The sequence below is a fragment of the Typopeltis vanoorti genome, chromosome 6 (genome assembly GCF_054136105.1).
Source record: "Typopeltis vanoorti isolate ZY-2024b chromosome 6, IOZ_Tvanoo_1.0, whole genome shotgun sequence".
NCBI classification, from domain to species: domain Eukaryota; kingdom Metazoa; phylum Arthropoda; class Arachnida; order Uropygi; family Thelyphonidae; genus Typopeltis; species Typopeltis vanoorti.
In genome coordinates, this window is record NC_143554.1 from 138,066,778 (window position 1) to 138,092,532 (window position 25,755).

A 25,755-nucleotide genomic window follows, 5' to 3' on the forward strand; every position below is an offset into this window, starting at 1 on the left:
AGCAGGCAAATATTACAACACGAATACAGTGGTTGATATTAATAGAACTTAATAATGAGGATTTTGCAAACAGATGACGTGGTCTCTAATCCAAGTATATGTCACGTATAAGTAATATGCAATCCCTATTTCTCATTAATAGTACGGCGTGGCCTGTTTTGCATGCCCATTTATGATGTTGATGAAATCAAAGTCATGCATGATTGAAATTGGGCTTCATTGAAAACAGGATGTGACGCTACAGCTTTGTTTCCGCTTACGGGTACATTTAGCAAGGCTTGACATCACAAGGAATCAGATTGCTGTACTGTTTATAGTAGGAAGCACCCGTTTATTTGCACATTGCTCTCGAAAAAAGAAAATATTCAATTGAAAATAGAAATCAAAGAAACCGGTAAGCAAAAATTACGTATATAATTATCTGTGTTCTTTATTCTAATACTAGTTTGAGTAGGATTAAGCGCATAATTTTTAAACGGTTCCTCTTATAAAATATCTGGATAATAAACCATCGCAAATATTTTAAAACCGTTTAGCTATAAAAGTGTAAAAGCGAAAGAACGGCATCCAATACCCTTGGAGGATAATGTTTGGCAATGCTGTAGCCAATGAAGTTCTAACTGAGGCTCGGCTATTGCTGTTACCCTCCTACCATGATCAGAGCCTTAATAGCTCAATAACACATTATCCCCACACTGTCCTCTACAGATAACGGGGAAGATGGAAAGCATTCTTGCTTCACCCCTTTAAGCCAGTCCTTATAAGGACTATAAGGACGGCATTTACAAGATTACGTACTTCACCTACTGGATTCATTCTGAAGTCTTTTCAGCCAAAATAATACTATCTGAATACATCACTACAGTGCTCGGCATATGGCATAATAGTGTTTTCTTTAACCCTTAAGAAGTATATTTTTGCAATAGTAATAAAGTACACTTAATGCGATACAACTGATAGAAAATCAGCATTTTCCAAATTTTCATATAATAATAAAGATGATACGTGGTAATACGTGACACGTGGATATGTGTCCATGTATTAGCTTCGCCCAGATTGCATATCCATGGAGCATAGATGAGAGGCGATTAGTTCTTTATTAGGCGATTAGATATTTATTCTTCATTTTATAATAAAATGAAGAATAAATAGTTTAAGTAGAATTATATGAAGCGACAGGAGGAGTGTTCCTTTTTTAAATGCTGGATCTCTCTCGGTTTAGGTTTTCACCCACTTCGTTTCCTCAATTTTATTGCCTTTTACTGTTTTTTTTTTTTTTTAATTCCAATTTCGGCTTTCTTTCCCAAGTTTTATTATGTATATACTTATTTTACACATTTTCTTTTATTTTACAAGGACATTTATTTTTACATTTCTTTACATTTATATTTATTTTATATATTATTACATTATTACATTACTTTTACATTCTATTCCATTATATTATTATTACCTATTTACTATTTTATTATATTATTTCATTATTTTAATTTTATTATTATTATTATTATTATTATTATTATTATTATTATTATTATTATTATTACATTTACATTTATTTTACACATTTAATTTTCGATTTAATTTTTATTCCAATTCTGCTGCTGAATTGCGTTGTAATTCTTTGTACTTTTGGGACTTTTCAGTTAAAGTGAAAAGTCAAATGACTGTTTTAACACTTTCATTGCCAAGCTGAAAATTGGAATTTCGTGTGGTGGCCAATTTTTTATTTTATTTTTTTATTTAGTTAACGACGTCCACGCGATAACGCGTGATCTGCCGTTTGGCGAGAACTCGCATCGCGCTATATCTCGTGATTGGCAATGAACGTGTTAAAAGAACTTAGTGGATGAACTGCAAAACAGTGCTCAGCTATGTTCTTTTCCCTCTTTTTTGTCGAAATATATTCCCCCCCCCCTTTTTTTTTTGGCTTCTTGCTGAAACTCATCATTTTTTACGCTAAAGACAATCATTGACAAGAGATATGCATTCACTTTATGAATATAACTATTCACTTTATGAATATAACTGCACTTTCTTATTTACAAAAAAAAAAATCATACGGTATGGCCAACATAATGATGAACAATAAGACACCATAATCTTTCTTGAATAAGATTTATATATATTTAGTCACCATATTATAATGATTTTTGTGTCTAGTAGGTTTTGAGTGGAGAAAGAGAAAAAAGTCCTTTTAGGACTTCCAGGGTAACAAATAGCAATGCTGAACCGAGGAAGTAAACTGAGGTTCGGCTGTTGCTGTTATCCTGGGTGTGAGTTTTTGAGTTCGCTCCCTTAGGGTTTTTGCCTTAAGGGAGCACTTTGAGTCTCCGGGGAAGGTGTTCTCCGGCACGGCCCGCTGAGGGGTTCTTGTCGGTGAATTATTTTCCTCGGAATTTGAGCGGTCCTGCTCAGTTGGGGAGCTAGGATGGGGAGCCCGTCACTGAGCGGGAATTTGAGCGGTTCTGCTCAGTCGGGGAGCCCGTCACTGAGTGGAACCAACGCTGAGATATGGACGGTCTTTCGCCCACTATGGAGTGGCCTAGAGATCGTCCGATTTTTTGAGATTTTACCCTTTACTTACTAATCAGGGTAACAGATGGCAATGCTGTAGCCAATGAAGTTTTAACTGAGGCTCGGCTATTGCCGTTACCCAGCCATGACTAGAGCTTTTTAGCTCAATAACACTCCACCAGCACAGATTTACTTCATTCAGATGAAGGGATAAAGAGTCAAGGACTCAGTCCATCGCCCAGTTCTTATAAGAACTAATGATTTTTGTGAATCAATCGACCGTGAGTTGCGCTGATTGATTCTTTCAATCCAATACCCTTGGAGGGTAATGGATAGCAATGCTGTACCAATGAAGTTTAACTGAGGTTCGGCTGTTGCTGTTACCCTGATGAGTTTCGAGAGTTCGCTCTCTTAAGGTTTTTGCCTTAAGGAAGCAATTTGAGTCTCCGGGGAAAGTGTTCTCCGGCACGGCCCGCTGAGGGGTTCTTGTCAGTGAATTAGTTTCTTCGGAATGAGCGGTTCTGCTCGGTGGTCGGTTTCACTGAGTGGAACCAACGCGGAGATTTGGACGGTCTTTCGCCCACTATGGAGTGGCCTAGAGATCGTCTGATTTTTTGAGATTTTACCCCTTTACTTAAACAGAGGGTAATGGATGGCAATGCTGTAGCCAATGAAGTTCTGACTGAGGCTCGGTTATTGCTATTACCTTCCTGCCATGATCGGAGCTTTAATAGCTCAATAATACCTTATCCCTACACTGTCCTCTACAGATAACGGGGAAGATGAAAAGCATTCTTGCTTCGCCCATTTAAGCCAGTCCTTATAAGACTAATAATTTTTGATAATTCTGAATGGTTGTTGATTAAAGTTTTAGAATATTTGTCTTGCGTTTTGAATTAGCGTGATGCCGATTGAGGATTGAGAGTTTTGTAAGTGACACTTGTTGATCTTCAGTAAGTGATACTGAAGATCTCACAATTTCATTCTAGTGCTTTTATCCAAAACATTTCGAGTTTTGCTGAAGTGCCGGCCAGGCTACAACTGCACGGTAAGCGGTTTTTTTCCCCTTCCTCAGCTTCTGACTCGTCACAAACAAATAGATGAGACGATATTTGAGGAAGTATATCATGAATTCATCAGACTGGGCGAGCTTCTTAATAACAATTGGCTGGGAAAGGTGAAACTTTAAGATACGTTCCCCCCCGCAAACATCACAGGCGATGACGCAACTAAAACGGAGGAATAGTTGGAATCGGTGATCTCCACTCTCTCAGATTTTGAAGAGGTCCGCGCAAAACAATCGTAGAACCACTCAAAGACAATGAAATGGAACAAGACGGTCAAGTTTCGGACTCCACTGCTTCTCCCAACGAAAAGGTGCCTTCGATCATGCTAAGAGAAAAACACAAGTTGGTCAGCTCTACGATCTACAATGTCCAGTTTACACATTGGCTATACAAAGACCAAAAAATGTGGATGAGGGTATAAAGATACAACCCGCCACGGTGACGGATTACAGAACGTTGACTAAAGAAATGGACGTCAGAGGTATTCAGTACTATATCTTCTCGCTCAGTTCGGAAAAAAACTTAAAAGTGGTCCTCCGGGGCGTCTGTGAAGACATTGATACAGAAGAAATAGCTGTTGATCTTAACTTACGGGATCTGCCTCCTATTAAGGTCAGCAGAATGTACAGATCCGACAAGACTCCCATACCGTTAATCCTTGTAGAGATTCATAACATTTACAACTTACAAACAATCTGCGGGATCATCATCACACCTGAACCACTCCGGAAAATGGCATCTTCTGGGCAATGCCACAGGTGCCAAAAGTTTGGCCATGCCCAGAAATTATGTAAAGCTGAGTTTAAATGTCTGAAATGAAAGGATAGCCACCAAACCAATATCTGTACAAAGCCGAAAACCACCTCGGCTAAATGTTCCAACTGCGGTGGCCTTCATCCTGCCAACTATAAGGGCAGTCCGCCTCTTCTAGTACAAGAAAACCAGAGGCCCCTGCACCACAGCCGGAGGCTCGGCGGCTACAGTCGGGGAGCTTCAAAGATAGAGGGAGCCAAAGTCAAACAAGAAGTTTTGCTGATGTAGCCCGTACAAACAAGTCAACACCAGAATAGAATCAGCCAACAGTACCTACAAGCCTGACAGCTGTTATTACAGCCTCTCTAGCAAACATGCTACAAGACTTCAGCCTGTCAAACCCTTCAGCAACCTTCACTAAAAGATTCCTAAGCGAAACACAGGCCATCCTCACAGCACTTATAGATGAATACAAACAAATTCCAGTCTCTCTCTTTAGATCGTTGCATGGAATGCAATTGGCCTCAGAAACAAAATTCTGGAGCTCCAAGATTTCACCCATAGATATCAACCAGATGTTATATTAATAAGCGAGACACATCTAAGACCTTCAGACAGCCCTAAATTAAGGGGTTATCTCCTATATAGAAACGACAGGTTAAACTACAGAGGCTGCGGCAATGCCATCTTCCTTAAGATTATATCAAACACCATTCTGTATACAATCCTCCAACCACTAACCTTGAGATCACAGGCGTGGAAGTATTCACTAGCTCGGCTAGCAGACTGAAAATCTACTCAGCTTACAACCCACCCTTAAAAACGCTACTGGATTCTGATCTGAATGCCATCTTAGGCGTCAGGGAGTTCATCATTATTGCCGGAGATTTACACTCCAAGCACCCTGCCTGGAATTGTACCACCAACAAGAATAGCTGCATCCTTTCCAACTACATAGGATCAAACTATGCTGTTCTGGCAGGCCCCACCGAACCACCTCGTCTTAGTAGGTCTGGCACTGCTAACATCCTGGGTATAGCTATCCTGCAAGATATTAAACTTCAGTACAGCCAAAAATCGTTGAACGAGTTGTCATCTGATCACAACCCAATTCTACTACAGCTGGAAAAACAAGAATACCTGTCTCCTCCCTCTCACTCATATATATCGTGGGAAAGATTGTCAAATGTACTCAGGGATTACATTGGACCTGTTCCTCACATATCTACAAAAGAAGATGTAGAATCTGCAGTTATAAGCCTCACCCAACAAATTAACTTCATTATAACGGTAGCCACCTCCTACAAATCTGTCCCCAAGCCTGGTCGTTTTCCCGAAGACATTATGAACTTGATCAGAGAAAACAACAGAGCTAGGAAAAGATTTTGCAACACTCGCGCGCCACAAGACAAAACAGCTCTTAATAGACTAATTGGGACAGTGAGAGATGCACTCAAAGCACCCAGAGACCAATTATGGGAAGAAACGTTAGGCTCTATCTCACCTACCGATCATTCTATCTGGGACTACTGAGAATATCAGAATCAAAGGTAGATCCCTTCCCGCTATACTTTCTGACCAAGGCCTTGTTCGCACAGATGTCGAAAAAGCAGAAGCCATAGCAAAATATTTAGAAGAGCAGTGCAAACCTTCATGTGAAAACTTCGATCACTTCTATAAAATTCACAGACAGGTCAGACACAGATTAAAACTTCATGATACCGGTGCTGACCATATTGCACCTACATCACCTGCTGAAATATATGATATTATTAAAAACTTAAATAACAATAAAGCTCCTGGGCCAGACGGCATCACAAATAGGGTGATCAAACTACTTCCTCAAAAAGCTGTAGTGCAGCTGACCATAATAATAAATGCAATCTTAAGGTTTCGCTATTTTCCTTCCACCTGGAAACAGGCTGATGTAATCCCAATTCAAGGACTCGCACTTGCCTCACAATTATCGTCCTATCAGCCTCATTTCCAACTTGGGTAAGATTGCAGAGAAGGTCATGCTCGCACGACTTCAAGCCTCAATAAATGAACTAAACCGAACTGTCCTTCCTGAAGAACAGTTCGGTTTTCGGTAACACCATACTACTACCCAGCAAATCCACAGAATTGTGGAATATATTACCACCAGCTACAACTGGCGTCAACACACTGGAGCTGTTTTTCTTGATCTATCCAAGGCATTTGACAACATAAGGCACTTCGGATTGCTACATAAACTTATCTCAGCTCGTATCTCACTGAAAATGGTACATTTAGTTAGATTATATCTACAGAACAGAACCATGCAAGTCAAGATCAATGGTGCTACCTCATCTCAGCGCCATATCTTGGCCGGAGTACCGCAGGGATCTCTACTGGCTCCATTGCTGTTCTCTATATACATGCCAGATATTCTGCACAACCCAAAGTCATCCATCATGACCCTATATGCGGATGATACAGCATTATTAGCCAGATCTCTCCGACCACGTTTATTACAAGAAAACCTTCTAAAATTAGAGAGATGGTTCTCCAAATGGAGACTGAAAGTAAATCCCCAAAAAAATCTCAGCCATTCTCTTCACGTAAAGGTCGATATCTCCTGCAGGAGACGTCTTACTATTCAATACTAAAATTCCCTGGCAGACAGAAACAAAATACTTTGGTGTCGTCCTCGACAAAAAATTATCTTTTAACCAACACATCAAGACTACGTGTGCAAAGGCATCTAAAGCCACAGATCTACCCCACTAATTAACAGGAGGAGCAAGCTAAACATCGGAATCAAATTGCTTTTATACCAGCTGACGATTCGTCCCATAGTCACTTACGCTTCTCAAGCCTGGAGCCATACCTCCACTACGAATAGTATCAAACTGCATCGTGTACAAAACAAGTGCTTGCGAATGATTCTGAACGCCCCATTGTTCGTCAGAAACAATCAACTTCATCTAGAATACAAATATTCCTTATATCTTCTCTTTCCTACAATCTTGAGCAACAAAGTTTTTCCTAAAGACGTCCATACACCCTAGTGATCTAGTTCAGCAAGCTGTAGCCTAGAAGGCAACGGATAGATTTAAACATAAAAGACCAAAAGCTATTTTAAAATGGGCATAGAGATTATGTAGCGATACATAATCTCTATGCCCATTATGATTATGAGTAGTTTGCTCACCATCAGGGTGAGCAAACTGCTCATAAACATTTTACCCTCACTGTAGCCGTAACAGATAGCGGGGAATATGAAAATCATCTTGCTTCACCCCTTCATCCATTAATGTCAATTGTCAATGAACTTTGAAATGGTAAGTTTTCGATATTTCATAGCGTCCTCTATACGTGGTTATCTAACAGAGAATTAGTCATCCGTATAAGGCGAGTTGCGGCTTAGTTCTGCAGTCCAAGCAACTAACTTAAATTTCTTCAAATCACTTAAACACTAGATCAGGGGTCGGCGACCCGCACTCGGCCCAAACGTGCAATTTTGGCGGCCTATAAAAGGTTGACCATACTTACATGGCATGTGGCCCGTATGTTGAATTATTTAAATAATACACTTTATAATATGAATAATAAATTAAAACAATTTTATGCCTACACTTCGTGATATCATCTGTGCAACTTGGAGATACAGACAAAAGGAAACTTTTGTTGGTATCATTGAAGATTTACAAACAGAATTTTCAACAAGATTTGTGGATTTTCATAAAAATAGCATCGAAATGCGATTATTTTTGAACCCTTTTAATTCTGACATCGATGATGTTCCGAACTAACTACAGATGGAAGGTTTAGTTTTAGAATTACAGCACAATGAAACATTCAAGAACGCATTTTCGTTAGAAAATATCCAAACATTTTATCGATGCTTACATTTGGGAATAAGCATTTTCTGCCATGAGTTTAAAAAAAAATAAATTTTCTTCTCGACCTGACTGATGAACTTCGCATGCTTCGATTCGAATTTGCACCTCAGGATATAAATAATTTGGCTAAGGGAAAACAATCACAAAAGTCCCATTAAGCAAGGAGACACACATATTGCGATGCATAAACTATATTACTTTGTTTTTATGTGATAATAATTTTTCATTGAGTTTCATTTTCATGCTTGTTTCATATCTCGTACTTGAAATATTTCTGTGTTTTTGTTTTAAAATTGATATAATAAAAGTTGATAACTTAAGTATTTTTTCACTCACTATTTTCTCTTAATTAAACGCTTGCGGCCCGATTATAAAAAATAAAAGTTGAATGTGGCCCGCGAGTCCGAAAAGGTTGTCGATCCCTGCTCTAAATGATACTTATTTATATTCTAAATTTTGTATCTATTTTCTTCTATGCCCTTCTGGTAGTATCTTTCGTTATACGCTACAATTTTGGAGAATTTCAAGACTGCTTTTAGTATGCGTTGTGTACGGGCGGAAAGATTGGAAAGATTGTTAACACACTACGATATGCAGTTCTGAATTAGTTACTGAATACCAATGGTGTCCTCCTCACCCACCCCTCAAACACACTTTTTTCATGTTTACATTTTCCAAAATAATTAACTATTGGATATCAGTAGTGTCCCCCTCCCATCACACACACACACACAAACATTTTTTATGTTAACATTTTCTAAAATAATTAATTACAGGCTATCAGTGGTGTCCCCCACACACAATTTTTTCTTTCATGTTCACATTTCTAAAACTAATTAAATGTTACCTTTATTACAAGTTCTAAGCAGAATAAATAATCTTAAATATGGAGAACACATCAATGATACCTTAATTATTTATTTGAGTTTACAAATACACATTTATTTGAATGAAATATGATTTACAAGTATATTCACATTTGATATGAAAAATTAAAACGTAATGACCTGGAAATATTTCACAAGATTTGTCTCTCTTGTTATTTTCCTGAAGAAAGAAACAAATTCCAAAGGGTTTTGGGTTTGTTCATTTTTTTTACTTTATGAGATACACACACACACACACACACACACACACACACACACACACACACACACACACACACACACACACACACACACACACACACACACACACACACACACACACACACACACACACACACACACACACACACACACACACACACACACACACACACACACACACACACACACACACACACACACACACACACACACACACACACACACACACAAAGATGATCTGCAGCCTGAAAGAATGAATTGCAGTAAATAACCTGAAAATGCACTCGATTATTGTTCCTATAAGTTTCTGTCCAAAGTGATGTCACTGAGTTGAAGTGGGAATGGACGTTATTATCTTGGGTATGTGTGACTCCTTGTGTGTAGAATTGTGGGTGATGGCTAGAGTATGAAATTCTGACAAGTGAGATGAGTGCACTTTTTTTCTTGTGTCATTATGGTGTTTTTTTCTGTTCCCAGCATTAATTTCACAGTAGTGATATTAATGCTGGGAACAGAAAATTCATTTCTGTTCTAGATATCAGTTCTGGTTTTTGAGTATATAAACGAAAAGTTTACAGATAACTCAAATAATCTCAATAGGTAGCATCAGACAGTTTTCTAAAATAATTAGTTACAGGATATCAGTTTTCCCCACTTTTATTTCCTGTTCCCAGCATTAATTTCACAGGAGTGATATATATATATATATTACATTTACGTTTTCTTGTATTATGATGTATTATGATCTGTGTTAATAATTCTGTTTAAAGATTTCTTTGTCACCGATTTTTACACATGTGGTCTTCATATAGCTGTAATTTTATAGATCTTAAAAGTTCGTTTCCTTTTCCTAAAGAAATGTTAACTTTTTTAAACAATAATTAAACAGAATTACATTAAGATATAAAGTTATGGTTTTATATATCAACTTCTAAACAGAATAACTGAGTAAAAATTTCATTGTGGAAAACACATCAACAACACAAAATTCTGTTCATTTAAGTTTACAAATGCATATTTTATTTTGCTGAAATATTATTTACAAGTATATTCACAGAAAGATTTGAACATTAATTACCTAGAAATATTTCACGAGATTTAGTTTACACTCTTAACATTTTCCAGTGAGTTCAATAAAGAAAATGTTGATGTTGGTTATTCACTGTTTCTTGATTACATTACATCAAAATAGCTGGTCACACAAAAGAGTTTTAAGAACAGCCACCATAGGAAGCACAGCTCCATACATCTGATGAGGTATTAGCCTGGATATGACACTGTGCCTCACTAAACTTTCCATGTATTCTTTTGTCACCAGATATACACAAGACGTCTTCATATATCATTCATAAATATCCCAAAATAAACAATCTTTATCGACTCGAATAAACTCTTGAAAGTCTAATTTTACCATTTATGAATTTAGATGGTTAGCGATAATTTTTCCCATCATACAAATATGTGGTAATTCAGTTTCCAAAAATAGTAAATGATTATCAACGTCATATATTTTTGGTGAAAATCGTTCAGCTTCTTCACAGATAATAGAGAAAAGTTTACTTATACCATTTCCTGTTTCCTCTATCATTAGTTCACCATCTTGGCATTTGAGAATATAATAGTCTCAAAGTTCCAATTCGTAATCTACTCTTTTTTTGCAAGAATCCTAGGATATCACTCCACCAGCAATGCAACATCTCCCATGTGCTTCTTGATAACCACAACACAACAAATGTATCTTCTAAAATAATCGGTTTCCATCCTTTTAGAGCTATGTGGATTGTTTTGTCTCATGCTATTTTCCTGGAGAAAGAAATTTTCAATGGCTTTTGGGGTTCACCCATTATTTTACTTTACTGGACAAAAAACTGCAGCACATGTACGAATTGCAGTAAATTGAAAATGCACTCGAGTGCTATTCTTTATAGTACTGTTTATCTGACCATTTCTTCAAAATGTGACATTCATGCAGATGATTTATGGGCATGTTTTTGCATGCTGGTGGATATGACGTTGATGCGATTTTATCTTACTTAGTGACATCATAGGGCAAAATTTATCTCTGTGCTCCGAATGGTTTTCTATATTATTTATCCTTATTAAGTTAAGTAATTTTTCCAACACAAATAAAATATTCTTTATTATTGTTTCAACTGAACATATATTTGTTATGTTAAATCTTCTGTACTAAAAATTCTGACTATTAATTTAACATCTGATTCCTTGTGCTTCCAAACTACTTCTGTAACTGAATTATTTTTGTTCCAAAAAGTTGACACAGTTTCTTAAAATATTTGGAGGTTGGCATGAACAAATAAGACTAATAATTCACTGAGTTTATTTTCAAAAAAAAAAAAAGAGTCTCTGATTAGTTTGTGGCAAACAAATTCACAAAATTTGTCTGCAAACTCACATATTTCTTTTGGTTTTTCTATTCTAATCTGTTGGATACATCTAATATAGTAGCAAAATTGTCACCATTTTATTCATTTTGTATTTTATCCATTACAAAACCCACAAGAAACGAAAATGTACCTTTTCTTTATTTTTGAAAACACCATCGAGAGTTACTAATATTACTTGCTCAAACAGCATTTTTGATGTAAGAGCAAGTGATTAGTTCTGTCACTCATATATCCGAAATTGTTGGGAGGGGTAAAAAAAACATACATTAGGTGGTAGAAGGTGATGGCAGTCTTCCCTACAATGGCCTCCCTCTCCCCCTTCCACTACCCCATCACTCTCCATCACCTGATGTATATTTTTATGAATTTAGATTGGCTAGCGATAATTTGTCTGCTCAGTCAAAGGGTGATGAGTGACCTCTTCATTTGCAGATATCTGTTAGTGACGTCACCCAAACTGATGACCATGTTTGAGATATCAGTTTGAGATAAGTTGGAGTATTCCAAATGATGAAAACAATATGGGTGTGAATGTCAGAACTTTGAAAAGTTGATAAATTTCTTGCTTGCCATGATCATAAATATTTATTTGAAGGCAAACATTTTATTTTTCTTTACATTTTTTTTATGGTCAACATTGATGTCACGTATTGTTTTCAACAAATATGGTAACTTTACTTTCAGACACTTGTTAAATTTAAAGTCTTAATTTCTATTTAGTTAAGAATGCGAAACAAAATATACGAGTGCAAATTACCAAGTCTTAGTGCAATCTGTCACACTACAATGTGAATATTAACAGAAGAAGATATCGGTGACTCTACTACCTTGTTTGTCTCATTTCCTTTCAATCAACACTTACTAAAGCAAAAGAAAAATACTGGAGTCTAAAGTATAATCTTTGGAAGTTGTAACAGAGGAATTAAGTTGAAAATTATGAAAATTATAGCACCAGACCTAATATTCAGTTGAAATAAGAATATTATAATAATTTTTTATTTGTGCTGGAAAAAATACGTAACAGAATAAATGAGTTTAAAAAAAAAGCACTACTGTTAATTTAATACTGAGAATGGAAAAAAAACGCAAGCTTTAAAGTAAAATAGAGAAAAACAACCAATCAGATTGAAAAAATATATATAGAAGCATATCAAAAGCCCACATCGAGTGATGCACATTTCGGTTTGTGAAAACTAAAACTTTAGAAATATTTGTAGGTAATTAAGTGTAATTATTCTCTGTGAATATAGTTGTAAATAATATATGATCAAAATAAAATATGCAATTGTAAACCTAAATGAATAATTTTTGGTGTTGGATGTTTTCCATATTTAAATTGCACTACAGTGAAATGTTTACTTATTCTGTTTAGAAGTTGATATATAAATCCATAAGTTTTATACCTAATAATGGGTTGACTTTAACTTTAACAACTGTTCGAAAGTAAGGTTACCTTATTTCTTGAACAATATATGACATCAATATCGACAATAAAAAAAAAATTGTAAAGAAAAATGAAATGTTTACCTTCAAATAAATATATATTCACTTTAATAGTACCATGCATATTTTTCAGAGGAAGGAACTTTCTTTAAAAGAAAGTGTGTCATTTTTATCAGTTCATAGAACTCCGAACAATTCACAACTTAATTCACTTATTTGATTTACAGGCAAATCTTACAATAGTTCTATCCGAAATACAAATTTTACTGAACATTAGGTCTGATACAATACTTTTCATGTTAAATCCTCTGCTACAAATTCCAAACAAGATACAACATGCTTATCTGTGAGGACAACAGCCAATTGTGCCTAACGGAAATGAGTCAAACACGGGATTGGACACCTTTCTTTGCGTTTGATGTACTTGATGGTAAACTGCTGTCCTGTAAAATCATAGTTAAACTTGCTTGTGAGGTTGAATTAATTTCACACTGTGGTTAAATTAGATTTTCAAGACTTTATTAAATTCAATAAAGATTCTCTATTTTGGAACATTTATGAACACTATACGAGGACTGATTGTGTATATCTGGTGACAAAGGAATACATGGAAATGATAAACACGATGGTGTCGTTTCGAGAATGACAGCATATATCAAATGTATGGAGCTGTGCTTCCTTTGATAACCTATACTAAGATTCTTTTGCTTGACCAGATATTTTGATGTACTGTAACCAAAAAAAAAAAAAAAACAGTAAGTAATGAACTTTTTTTATTATTATTAAACTCATTGAAAATGTTAAGAGTGAAAATTAAAACTTGTGAAATATTTATATGTAATTACATGTTTCGAATTATTCTCTGTGAATATACTTGATAATATTTAAGTAAAAAATATGCAATTGTAAACCTAAATGAACAAAGTTTGGTGTTCTCGGATGTTTTCCATGTCTAAAATACACTGCAGTGAAATTTTTACTCAGTTATTCTGTTTAGAAGATATATAATTTTATACCTTAATGCAATTCTGTTTAATTATAGTAAAAAAAAAATTTAACATTTAATGAAGTTTTAGATCTTAAAATTTTAGACAAATCAAAATATTCAGATGAGTTATGTATATGAAAACAAAAATGTGTATGTGTTTCAGGGGGGAGTGATTGGAACATCACTGATAGCCAGTAATTATTTTAGAAAATTTGAACATGTAAGAAAAAAAAATGTGTGTATGTTCGAGGGGAGCACCATCAACATCCATAGCTATCATTTTAGAAAATGTCTACTGGTATATTGACAAATATTTTCCCATACTTCCACAATCGAGTCAAAGACCCCATCACTTGAGCAAATATTCTCCCATAATTCCAATCTCTAATCATTACCCATAATTCCACACGCGAACAAAAAGCTCATCTCAAGTCACTGACAAATACCGACAACAAAACACATAACGTAACGTCACTCACAGATGTTCCCTAAGGGAAATTCCAAACATTCCATATTCATGACGTCACGAATCCTTATCTCTAACCATCACCCACAATTTCATATGCGAATCATTACCCAGAATTCCATACGGGAAGAATTACCCACAATTCTGTAAGCGAACCAAACCACACTATGTGACATCACACACAGATGTCCCTCCAGGGAAATTCCAAACATTCCATACTCATGATGTCACTATTCCTTATCTTATTATTTTGAATATAAATATATTTTATATTTATATTCAAAATATAAATATAAATATATTTTGATTTCAAAAATATTCCAAATAATTTCGAGAAGGTTGTTTATAACTCTCCTCGTTATGTTTTGCTTGGAAATTCTTATTAGGGTTACCACTGCCACACCCTATTGTTGGCAACTCTAAAAGAGAACAATTTCAGGTAGGGCACATTTTATTACAACGTCACGCTGCTTCCTAATAATAGAACATCATCGTGGTGACAACATAAATAAACCGATGATGAAACCTATTAGTCTGTGATGCATGGTCAACATTTTCACTAGATTTATCACGTCAGTTATAACTCTCAGAATGTCAGTCATAGGCAATCGATATTTCTTAACTCTCAGAATGTCATTGCCTCTGTCGTGTCCGTGCTTATGTGTGAAATGATACAAGTCACGCATGATGCCAATCACGTTTCAGAAAAAAAAAGGACAAGATTCTCCTATTCGTTTACCATTTCTGGTATAAATAAGGCTTCGAAATGTAGAGTCAGATTGTATTATCTGTTGAACGCACCGAATTCTCTCGAATTCGCTATCATAGGAGAAACGATTTAACTGGATTTAAAAAGTAACAATCATGTTCAAAGGTATCCAAAAATGATTATTAATATTTCGCATATTTTATTTTATTGTTTCTAATACTATAAGATTTAAGTTGTTTGAATACCGCTTAACTGTTAAATGGTTTAATAAGTTCTTGGAAACATTTATAAATACGTATGCCTTATTATTTTTAAAACCAAATAAGATAAGCACTTGTCGGATAATTTTAATATCTTTTAATTGGAAAGACTTATTAGGATGTCCGTCTATGAGAAGAAGAAATGTCTTGATCAGTCTTTTTAGTCAGAAGATGAATGTAAATCTGATTGCAGCGCAGATGGGACAGACGTTGTTTATTTTTTTATATATATTGAAAGTTTATTTTTCATTTGGTTAGACTATGGTAAATTTAGTTTAATCTTTTGTCCAAGTGTGAGCAAACAAAGTTTGTGCCTGAAAGTATCTTCAGGACTGGGGTAAGATGGTACAACACCGGGCAACTCGTTGCAAAGGTGGACCAAGCTAACATCACTCCTATCTTAGATCTCCCATAATGCAAAACACATCTCCTTTTCGGATATGTACACTAAGATTAGGAGTGATGTTAGCTTGGTCTAACTTTGCAACGAGTTTCCCGGTGTTGTACCACTTACCCCAGTCCTGAAGATACTTTCAGGCACAAACTTTGTTTGCTCACACTTGGACAAAAGATTAAACTAAATTTACTATAGTCTAACCAAATGAAAAATAAACTTTCAACATCTTTCTCTAAATCCAGAGCAATTTAATAAAAAGGTGGCACACCTATTGGCAACTCCTATAGGTAAAGATGACCTCGCCATTGCTTCTGCCTGGTATCTCCACTTCTTGGCCTGGCTCCCACTGAAGAGACCTCAATAAAGGTCGAAACTAGTCAGGGTAGTGGCCCTTCCCTTAATGCATAACATTATACATATCCGCAAGGAGATGTGTTTTGCATTATGGGAGATACTAAGATAGGAGTGATGTTATCTTGTTCCACCTTTGCAACGAGTTTCCCGGTGCTGTACTACCTTACTCCAGTCCTGAAGATACTTTCAGGCTCAAACTTTGTTTGCTCACACTTGGATAAAGGATTAAACTAAATTTGTTTATATATATATATATATATATATATACTAGGGGGGAACTACGGCGCCCAACCCCCGATAAAATCATGACCTACCAAGCTGACGTCACATCCGATTCGAATTTTATATCACAACCGTGGCATAAAAACGTTTCAAATTTCGTCTTATCTTAAATTCCTGGAAACCTCTAATTAAAGGAACTTTAATGGAAAAAAGATAAATAAAGTAAGAAAAAATAATTTCATCAATGTATGGAGTAGATATTTATAATCCTGCATAATCATAAATGAACAAAATAAATCTTCTAACACCTTCTAATTTTATATAGAGTAGAAAACAAATAACGGGACATATAAAAATGTTTCAACTATATACAATAAATAACGGAAAAACTCACGTAGAAATATTATTATTTAATGGTATAATTTTCGCCCGTGTGTCACAGGCATCTTCAGTACAATTAGGTACAAAAATCAAACATTAACTGACAATTCCAAAAAGCGCCACCTAAGTAGCTGGTGTAAGATAACTAAAAAGGTCAATAACTTTCCTCTAAAAAAAAAAAAAAAAAAAAAAAAAAAAAAATATTTAATACAATAAAAAGTTAGGAAAGATTAGCTGATTTGTAAAGTACTATCTCCCATAAAGGGGATAGACGTAAGCCGTCGGATCTGTTTAAGTTAGGAGAATGAAGTAGAGTTTCACATGCTTCTTTATAAAGGCGTTCCATGAGAAACTGACTTTTGTGAAGAACTCTTGTCTTTTTCCAATGAACTCTTATATACAAGGCATCAGTGAACGTATAGCAAAAATTTTAAAACCACTGAATATTTTTGTTGCCTTTCGACCGTTTAGAAAAATCTCCACCTTTCTCGCTTCTCCAAAGGACAAGCTTCCACATCTTAATCATCCAGGTGTCTACCAGATTCCGTGCTCTTGTGGATTATGTTATTTCGGACAAACGGGAAGATCTGCCTCCATTCGGCTAGAAGAACACCAATCTTATATTGAATACTTTAAACCTGAAAAGTCTGGACTTGCAGAACATGCCATCTTCACTAGACACAGAGTTCATTGGAAAAAGACAAGAGTTCTTCACAAAAGTCAGTTTCTCATGGAACGCCTTTATAAAGAAGCATGTGAAACTCTACTTCATTCTCCTAACTTAAACAGATCCGACGGCTTACGTCTATCCCCTTTATGGGAGATAGTACTTTACAAATCAGCTAATCTTTCCTAACTTTTTATTGTATTAAATATATATATTTTTTTTTTTTTTTTTTTTTTTAGAGGAAAGTTATTGACCTTTTTAGTTATCTTACACCAGCTACTTAGGTAGCGCTTTTTGGAATTGTCAGTTAATGTTTGATTTTTGTGCCTAATTGTACTGAAGATGCCTGTGACACACGGGCGAAAATTATACCATTAAATAATATTTCTACGTGAGTTTTTCCGTTATTTATTATATATAGTTATGTCTACTCACGGTTTACCTCTTTTAAAACTTAAAAATGTTTCAAATTTCGTCTTATTTGAAATCATGAGATTACGAACATAATCCCATGATCTCTTTTGGCTATGATTAAAGTGTAGTATCAGTTCTTATCAGCTGAGAGCAAAATCTAGTATCTGTTCTTTTCGGTTATTATCGAACACAGATCTCATCGAGGCTCTGGATAATCAACTAATCAGCCAGATAGAGTACAAAACTGGGGCAAGAATAAACATTTGGTGGTGGTAGGGAGGGATATCTAAGGAAACCCCCCATAATCAATCTTCCAACTATGACATCTGTTCTACCGCGCGTCCGGACCCTCGACATCGAGGTGGATGCTACCATACCGGCGAGGACGTTAGCAAAAGCTCTGATGAACCCCGTAAGTGCGGAGAATATATTTGGTTTTATCCCTTATGGCGAAGGAAGATACCAAGTGGTGGTTAAAAATATAGAAATAAGAAACGAGCTCCTTGAAGGGTCTTGGGGAAAAAGTATCTCCCTTCATTGTAGGAAGCATCTTAAAAATGCTAAAAATCCCCAGATTCTCTTTAGAGTACGCAGAAAATGAAAATGTCATCCGTAGCGTGTTCTCCAAATGGGGAGTCGTACAGAAAGTTCAAATTTTGAACGACATCGACAATCCTGAGTGGAAGTCAGGGGAAGCAATCATCTCTCTCGAGATGAAAACTGCAGTCACAAATTTCGTTCTCATAGGATCTGCCAGGTAATGGTAAATTACCCTAGTGTAAAGAAGCAATGCTTCAGGTGTGGCGCTTTCGCCCATCTTGGGGCAGACTGCCCTCGACTGAAATGTAAAAATTGCCTAAAAGCAGGCCATACCCTAAAAAAAATGCGAATCAGCTTGCCTTAAATGTGGCACCATCGACCACAAAGTAGACACCTGTCCATCCAGAACCCATGTAGAAAGGATGGGAGGTATCATATCGCCAGCTACACCAGAACGAGAATCGGAAAACCCAGCACAAGATTTTCTCTCTAAAGGATGAACACGTCAAAACAACGGCGGAAGAAATCAAGGCAGCTGCCACAGAAACCCAGAAACCTTGGCATCACAATCTAAGAAGAAGAAGAAGCGAGGCACACGACATGAAAGTACTGGGAAGGAAGTGAGCGAACACACAAAGAGGAGGAAGAAATGGAAAAAAATAACGCCACAGTGAAACTCCCAGGAAAAACAGAGGAGAAAGAAGTGCAGACTAACAACACCAGTAAACGACCTATAAGCCCAGAAACAGGGGACAAGAAAAAGTCAAAAACAGGCAAAATCTCTGAATCAGAGACTGAGAAGACCACCAAACCCATAGCAAAACAGGACGAAAGAGAGGAATCTTCTGTAAAAGAAACAAACTACTAATATGGCATTAATACATATAAAGCTTTTGCAATATTAAGGAAATGGAGCGGACCCATCGAAACCGCAGACATATTATTCAAAATAATGTACAACGGAGATGAACCAGACTTCATCCTTCGGGAAGGAAGTATCAGTTTTCAATGAAAAAACCTTCTTATAGAGTAGATTGCCATGACTGTGCCCGACCAGTTAATATTTCGTGTGGATCTAAATGAAGACGAGAGAACACACCTATGCAACACTCTGCATAAAATAACAAAGACAGACGTCACGGAACAGGCAGATTGGGTGATACGCAATTTTTACAGAAGGTTAAAGACCTCTAGACAGTTTTAGTCCATACAGGAGGGGGTTTACCTGAACACACCCGAGCTGCGAAGGCCTACATCTAGGCGGTGCAGCTCCCTGTGAGCTGCATCACTCGGATCAGGCTCTTCCCCCATCGCTTGGTTCCTTCACATGATTTTTTTTCTTTTCTTTCTGTAACATTCCCATAGATCTTTCTTCCGCAGTCTTTCTACACCTTCCTTTTCAGGATTTTTCCTTTTTCAAAGTGAAAACTCAATGACCCTTTTAGAAACACCGCTGAGGGGGGGTCAACAACTAAAACAGGTCAGCTGAGGCCTCTTTTTTTCTACTCTACCACTATATATCTCTATCTTTTTTCAAGTGTTACTTATTCAATTTTACGTAATCTAAAATCCCTGCTCTAGGAGCCAAACGTGTAAGTTTTTCAAGCTCCTTCAGGTGAGGTCTCCCACTGAAAGAGAAATTCTTCTCCCACTTAAAGACCTTCCTAAACATAAGATACGCTAAGTACTCAGCAAGAATGCTATTATGCTAACAGATAGTACTAAATCTAATGTCGGTTTACTTGTATGCGATGAAGGATTTAAAAGCCCCATTTCTTCGCTATAATAGTATATCGAGAATCTCAGAGACTTGTTTAGTACTTCTGTTAATGTGTTTTGCAAATATTAATTTATTTCCTTTCTTAAAAATAGATACAGTAGAATAATGAATTTCTTATGATCAATAAGTATTGAGTTATTTTCTAATTCCAAATCGTATTAAAAATGAATTGAATTACTTATATGATTTCGAGCTGACAATTTAAGGAAGTTCACAATTACAGGCCTCTCCTTATCTCTTCAGGATTTATTTTATTTTATTTTAAATTCGACTAGTAATATAAGCTTTATTTCAATGTAATCTTTTATATCAGAGCTTTAAATCGGTAATCTATTGCATGAATTTTATAATAAATATTTGATTATTTTAAAACTATAATATGTTACCCAGATGGTTTGAAACCGCAACAGTCTCGAGGATAAGGTAGTTAGCCCTATGCCTCTTGGTGTTTCCTATGTCTGTAGATGCGTGTGTTCACGAGTCCGGTTTGCCTGTTTTCGGGTGAACGAAAAACCTGACTTTCCAGGTGAAAAAAACCTCATACCCCCCGGGTGAAACCATATAAAGGTTCTGCACGTCACTGACGGGAATCAAACCAAGATGTTTCCGGCAAAAGGGCTTCGTCTATAACGGCTGAGCTATGGAGTAAGTCTCTCTCTCTCTCTCTGTAACATGTCATAATAATTATATATTTCCCCTTTTCTAATGTTTTTCAAATTACTAATAGTAAATAGTGAGAATTGTTAATAAAGCTGTATGCAATTTGAAATTCCATGAACTGTGGCCTATTATTTATTTATTTATTTTATTTCGTTATCATTAATAAAGTTTCATTGGAATCTATGTTTCAGAATATAATGCGATTAGCTGTTTTTGAATCATGATCATTGATTGTTTAAAATAAATAAATTCAGTATTGAAATCCAATAATATGATCACGTGCAGCTTTTGTTCATAAAGTCAGCTAATAATATGTGGTTTATTTCATCCATTTAATGTCTCTTGCAGTTCTCTCTCTCTCTCTCTCTCTCTCTCTCTCTCTGTGTGTGTGTGTGTGTGTGTATACAGAGAGAGAGAGAGAGAGAGGAAATAAGTCAATGGACACTGCAGTACCCGAAACAACATGCATTGTCATCTTCCGTAGTGCAAATTGCGTGTACACTGGGACGTGGAAGCTTGGGAAGTTATGTCATCTAGAGACAAATCTGACCACACCTTCTACCTAGAATATGGACCGGTGTGGGTGTGGCGAGAGCTTGTTGGACATCTCTTACCACAGTGACTAACCCTAACTATGAAATTTGAGGGTGGTGGTGTGATGATATGGTCCTGTTTTTCTTGGTTTGGCCTCGGACCTATGGTGCCACGAACATAGAACTCCGAGAGCTGTTTGAACATTCTGGAAAATGCAATGCTTCCTACTTTGTAGTGTTTCTACGTAACTGACCATTGTCTCTTACAGCAAGACAATGCACCCTGTCATATTGTTGCTGTAACTGCGTGGTTTGTGGACTTGAACGTCCACATTTGACTGGCCTCCACAGAGCTCTGATTGCAACCCTACTGAGCATCTGCAGGGGCGGGTGAGCTCAAGGGAGGTTCATCCACTAAAAGTACAGGACCTCATTACATGCCTACAGGAAGAATGGTCCAAAATTCCCAATGATTGCAATCGTACGCTTGTGAAAAGTATGCCCGTAGGATCGCTACAGTCAGCACAGCGAAAGGCGGTCCTACATCTTATTAAGGGGTGCCATTGCTGTTTGTTCCTCACACTAAGACTCCCGTTGACTTCTTTCCAAGCAGTAGATAAGAGAATAATGTTAAATATTCCAGTCATTTCAGGTCAGTTCAGCTTTTTTCACGCTAACAATAGTATGTTATTTCATTATTTTAGCTAAACATGGAGAAGATAATACTAGGAATGATGATTGTACTTTGTATTACTACAAGTATTGTAGTTGTAGAAAGTAATGAGTACGGTAAGTATCTTTTTTAATTATTAAGAAAATACACAGTTTTATTAAAAAGCAAAGAAACAAATAAACTTGATTTATCGACGAGCACCACTATAATGCATCCTTTATTTTAGTTTCGACTATGAGATCTTCAAAGACACCGCATCACCTGCTTGAAGGGCTTGTTTATTGAATTAAATACAGTTATTTGCAATTATCTGCATGATCTAAGTTGGCTGCATGATTATGCAATCATGCAGCGCCCAGATTCAATGAAATCATGTCGTTGATCCAACAGCAAGTAAACACACACACACACACACGCGCGCGCGCGCAGCACAATAGTCAACAGCGCTACCCCCCACTCCTCCAAAAATAGGTTAAAATGAAAACTTGCCATAATGCATGCTGCACTCTACTATCATATACGTATAACATACTTAAAAAATACCAAACACATGATAATGATGAATAGTTAGGAACGTAGTTGGTGAATATTGAATATCACGTGTTGTTAGACATCCCAGGTCACGAGGCAACTGACTTGTTTTGTTAACTGCATACATTCTCAGGACAACCGGTATGTGGTTTGCAGAGGATAAAAGAAACCAGGATTTCCACTTTACTGCTTATTTTCAGAGGTTTTTTTTTTTCATATTACTAAATTTCAAATGAATCTTGTTATAACAGGTATTCAATGTATTTAGAATCCTGAAAAGTGTTACTGAATTTAAATCTATCACCACGTCTACATATATAGCGAAGATCTGTGTTGTAATATTTCTGATTTCGATATACACTTTCATGCGTCACTTACCATCATAACGTGATAGATGCTAATAATGAATAAAATAGGCATGTATCTTGTACAGGTATTTATGCTATAGAGTGCTTGCTATCAACCCTATTGGCTTACTTATAACATAAGCCCCATATTTCGGTATAATACGTTACACATACTGCCCACTAAATTAGAAAACATTATGCAGATGTAGTTAAACGTCACTTACACATCGTATATGCAAAATCCTAGGTCACGTGCATCACCACATATTCTAGCGAACTAGGGACAATGAGAAAGACACAAGATCTTTTAGCGTTCGATAAAGGGCATATGACGCAAGCCACAATTTTGAAGACAGCAGAGCTGACTGGTTTCTCAAAAGGTGAGATATCACTGGTGTTTAATCAGTGGTAAAAATAGTCCATATTCTACGAGGCGTAATTGTGTACAAAGACAGTGTGTCAGGAACGAGATTGCCGTCGTCGTCTGAGAAGTCTTGTACGGAAACAAAACTTACTGTGTGCACAATTGACGGAAGCATTTAATGAAGACTGTTCACGACCCATATATTACCGAACTATGCACAAGGAATTCAAGTGGATCGGTATTAGCAGTCGCAGGACTATATGGAAACCCCTAAATATAATAAAAGTTTTTAATTCAGCGGTCAGTATGTGTATTTATGCAATATACATAAAGTATTTTGCAGTGTTAACGTGCTGAGCCGGAACTCTGACTGGCGATATGCCTTCTCTAATAATATATCATTGTGTTATACTCGAATAATGTGTGTACGACATCAGCTGATACAGAATACTGTTTGGTGCTAAGTCCCTAATTGCCAGCCTTTCGGCATTAATTCAGAATCCAAATTCTTCCCTAAAACTTTTTGTACTAAAAGATGGTGTGGAACGGGCGTAGTCTCCGAAGCCACTGTCGGTTCATGACATTCTTTACAAGAATCAAATAAGTTTGATCCGATGCCAATCTAATCATTGACTTTGAACGTCATTGCTGATGTGATGCCCACCGGAAAACAGTTGTAAATCTATTGGTAAACCTACCTTACTCCATTGAGTTGGATCACTTTATTCAATCAATTGAAATATCTTTCGAATTTAATATTTATTGGGGCTATAATTTTAGAGAAATTTTTAATGTTGCCTAAAAATTTTAAATATGATATAAACAAACCTGTGTAGATTCAGTGATGCTGTTTTCTTTCAGTGAGATGCCGTGGATATCCTGATGTTCAGTGTTTTGCTAAACCACGATATTTATGTGGAGACGACTGTAAACCAGGTACTGTATGTTGCCTAAAAGTTTGCGATTATGAGTGTGTTTAACAAGCCGGTCCTGGATTTCATTACTGAAGTCATTCAAAGAAATAAATGGAATTTAAACCGTAAACTAAGATAATCACTTTATTTGCTAGTATGTTATCTATTTTTATATTGAAAATTTTAATAACTCAGAAATAAAGTTTCAGCAAATAAATGTAAAATCTTAATTAGAAACTTTCCATTGTAATACTTTTTCCTTCTATTCTACAATATATTCACATTATTTCGAAAGATGGCTCTGGATTGCGAAAAATGGTTGCTTAGTTTTGTGTGGGTGAAGCATTACATCGTTGAATGAACACAAGAAATTACCGAATAATAGCGAATTCCGTCAATGATTTTGGACACTTTTATCTATTTTTCTGTTATCTATCATCTAAAGACCAAAATCAATGTTCGTGAATGACTTTGAGTGTAGTTTTCCATTGTAAATCACAATGGAAAACAAACGTATGACCTGTGAGGATATTGGTTCGATCGCTGTCCAAAAAGATCTCTAATAGTCCTACCAACAACAAGTGGGTTTAAATCTCACTATAACAGGATTGTATGCAAATGTCTTTAGGTGGTAGATGAATTTTTTCGTTGTCTTATATTTCAAACTAACGCTGTCTTACTAAGAAGCTTAAAAAAGGAAGAAAAAATAACTCTTACTTGTCCTTGCAGTGATCGGAATATCTCGGGTATTAGTTGAATAAAGCCGCAGATAAATTCCTCTACTTAGCGATCGAGTCAAAATTAGAAATATCTTTCGTCGAGTGGCCTAGCCCTATGTATGCAAACGCAATTTTCACAGCGCTGCACTGACCTTGTAAATAACAATATTATTTTAATTAAAATGTCTAAATAAACTTTTAAGAAGTTACTTTTTGAAAATCAGCGTAAGGTAGTTTCTTAGATTTTTCTTGCATCCAGTTTATGCAAAATCACCTACTTCGGACGATATCAGGATCTTTTGAATACCAGTCATGCGTTTTCTGATACCAACTGAACTTTTGTTTACAGGAAAAATAGCCAGTTTGCTGATTTTTTTAAAGCGCTTTTGTTTGCAAATTACAATAAACTTTGCGCGACTTTCTAAATTTTGGGAAGAAAAAATCTTGCCATTGCACATGAATTCATTTTTTATACAATGAACCCTGTGGTGAATACATCACTAAAAAACACACGTACTAACCACAGTGATAAGTTTTAATACGTAAATATTTCATCCCAAGTATCTTGGAACATCCTCAGTACACAGTAATTCAAACAATACTAGGAATAACATACAGTTAAGGCGCATGATTACAATGGAATCTGAATGTGTGTGTGCAGTAACGTGTTATAGAAGTAAATTAGAAATATAACTGA

The 25,755-nt window shown here is 36.1% G+C and overlaps 1 long non-coding RNA gene across 1 annotated transcript; it reads left to right on the forward strand.

Annotated features, from left to right (window-relative positions):
• The first annotated feature begins 319 nt into the window (after nucleotides 1-319).
• On the forward strand, nucleotides 320-24,405 carry LOC150105983 (uncharacterized). The gene is made up of 3 exons (XR_016548468.1): nucleotides 320-394; nucleotides 22,215-22,299; nucleotides 24,287-24,405. It is a non-coding gene; the product is annotated as an uncharacterized LOC150105983 (long non-coding RNA).
• Nucleotides 24,406-25,755: the final 1,350 nt, after the last annotated feature.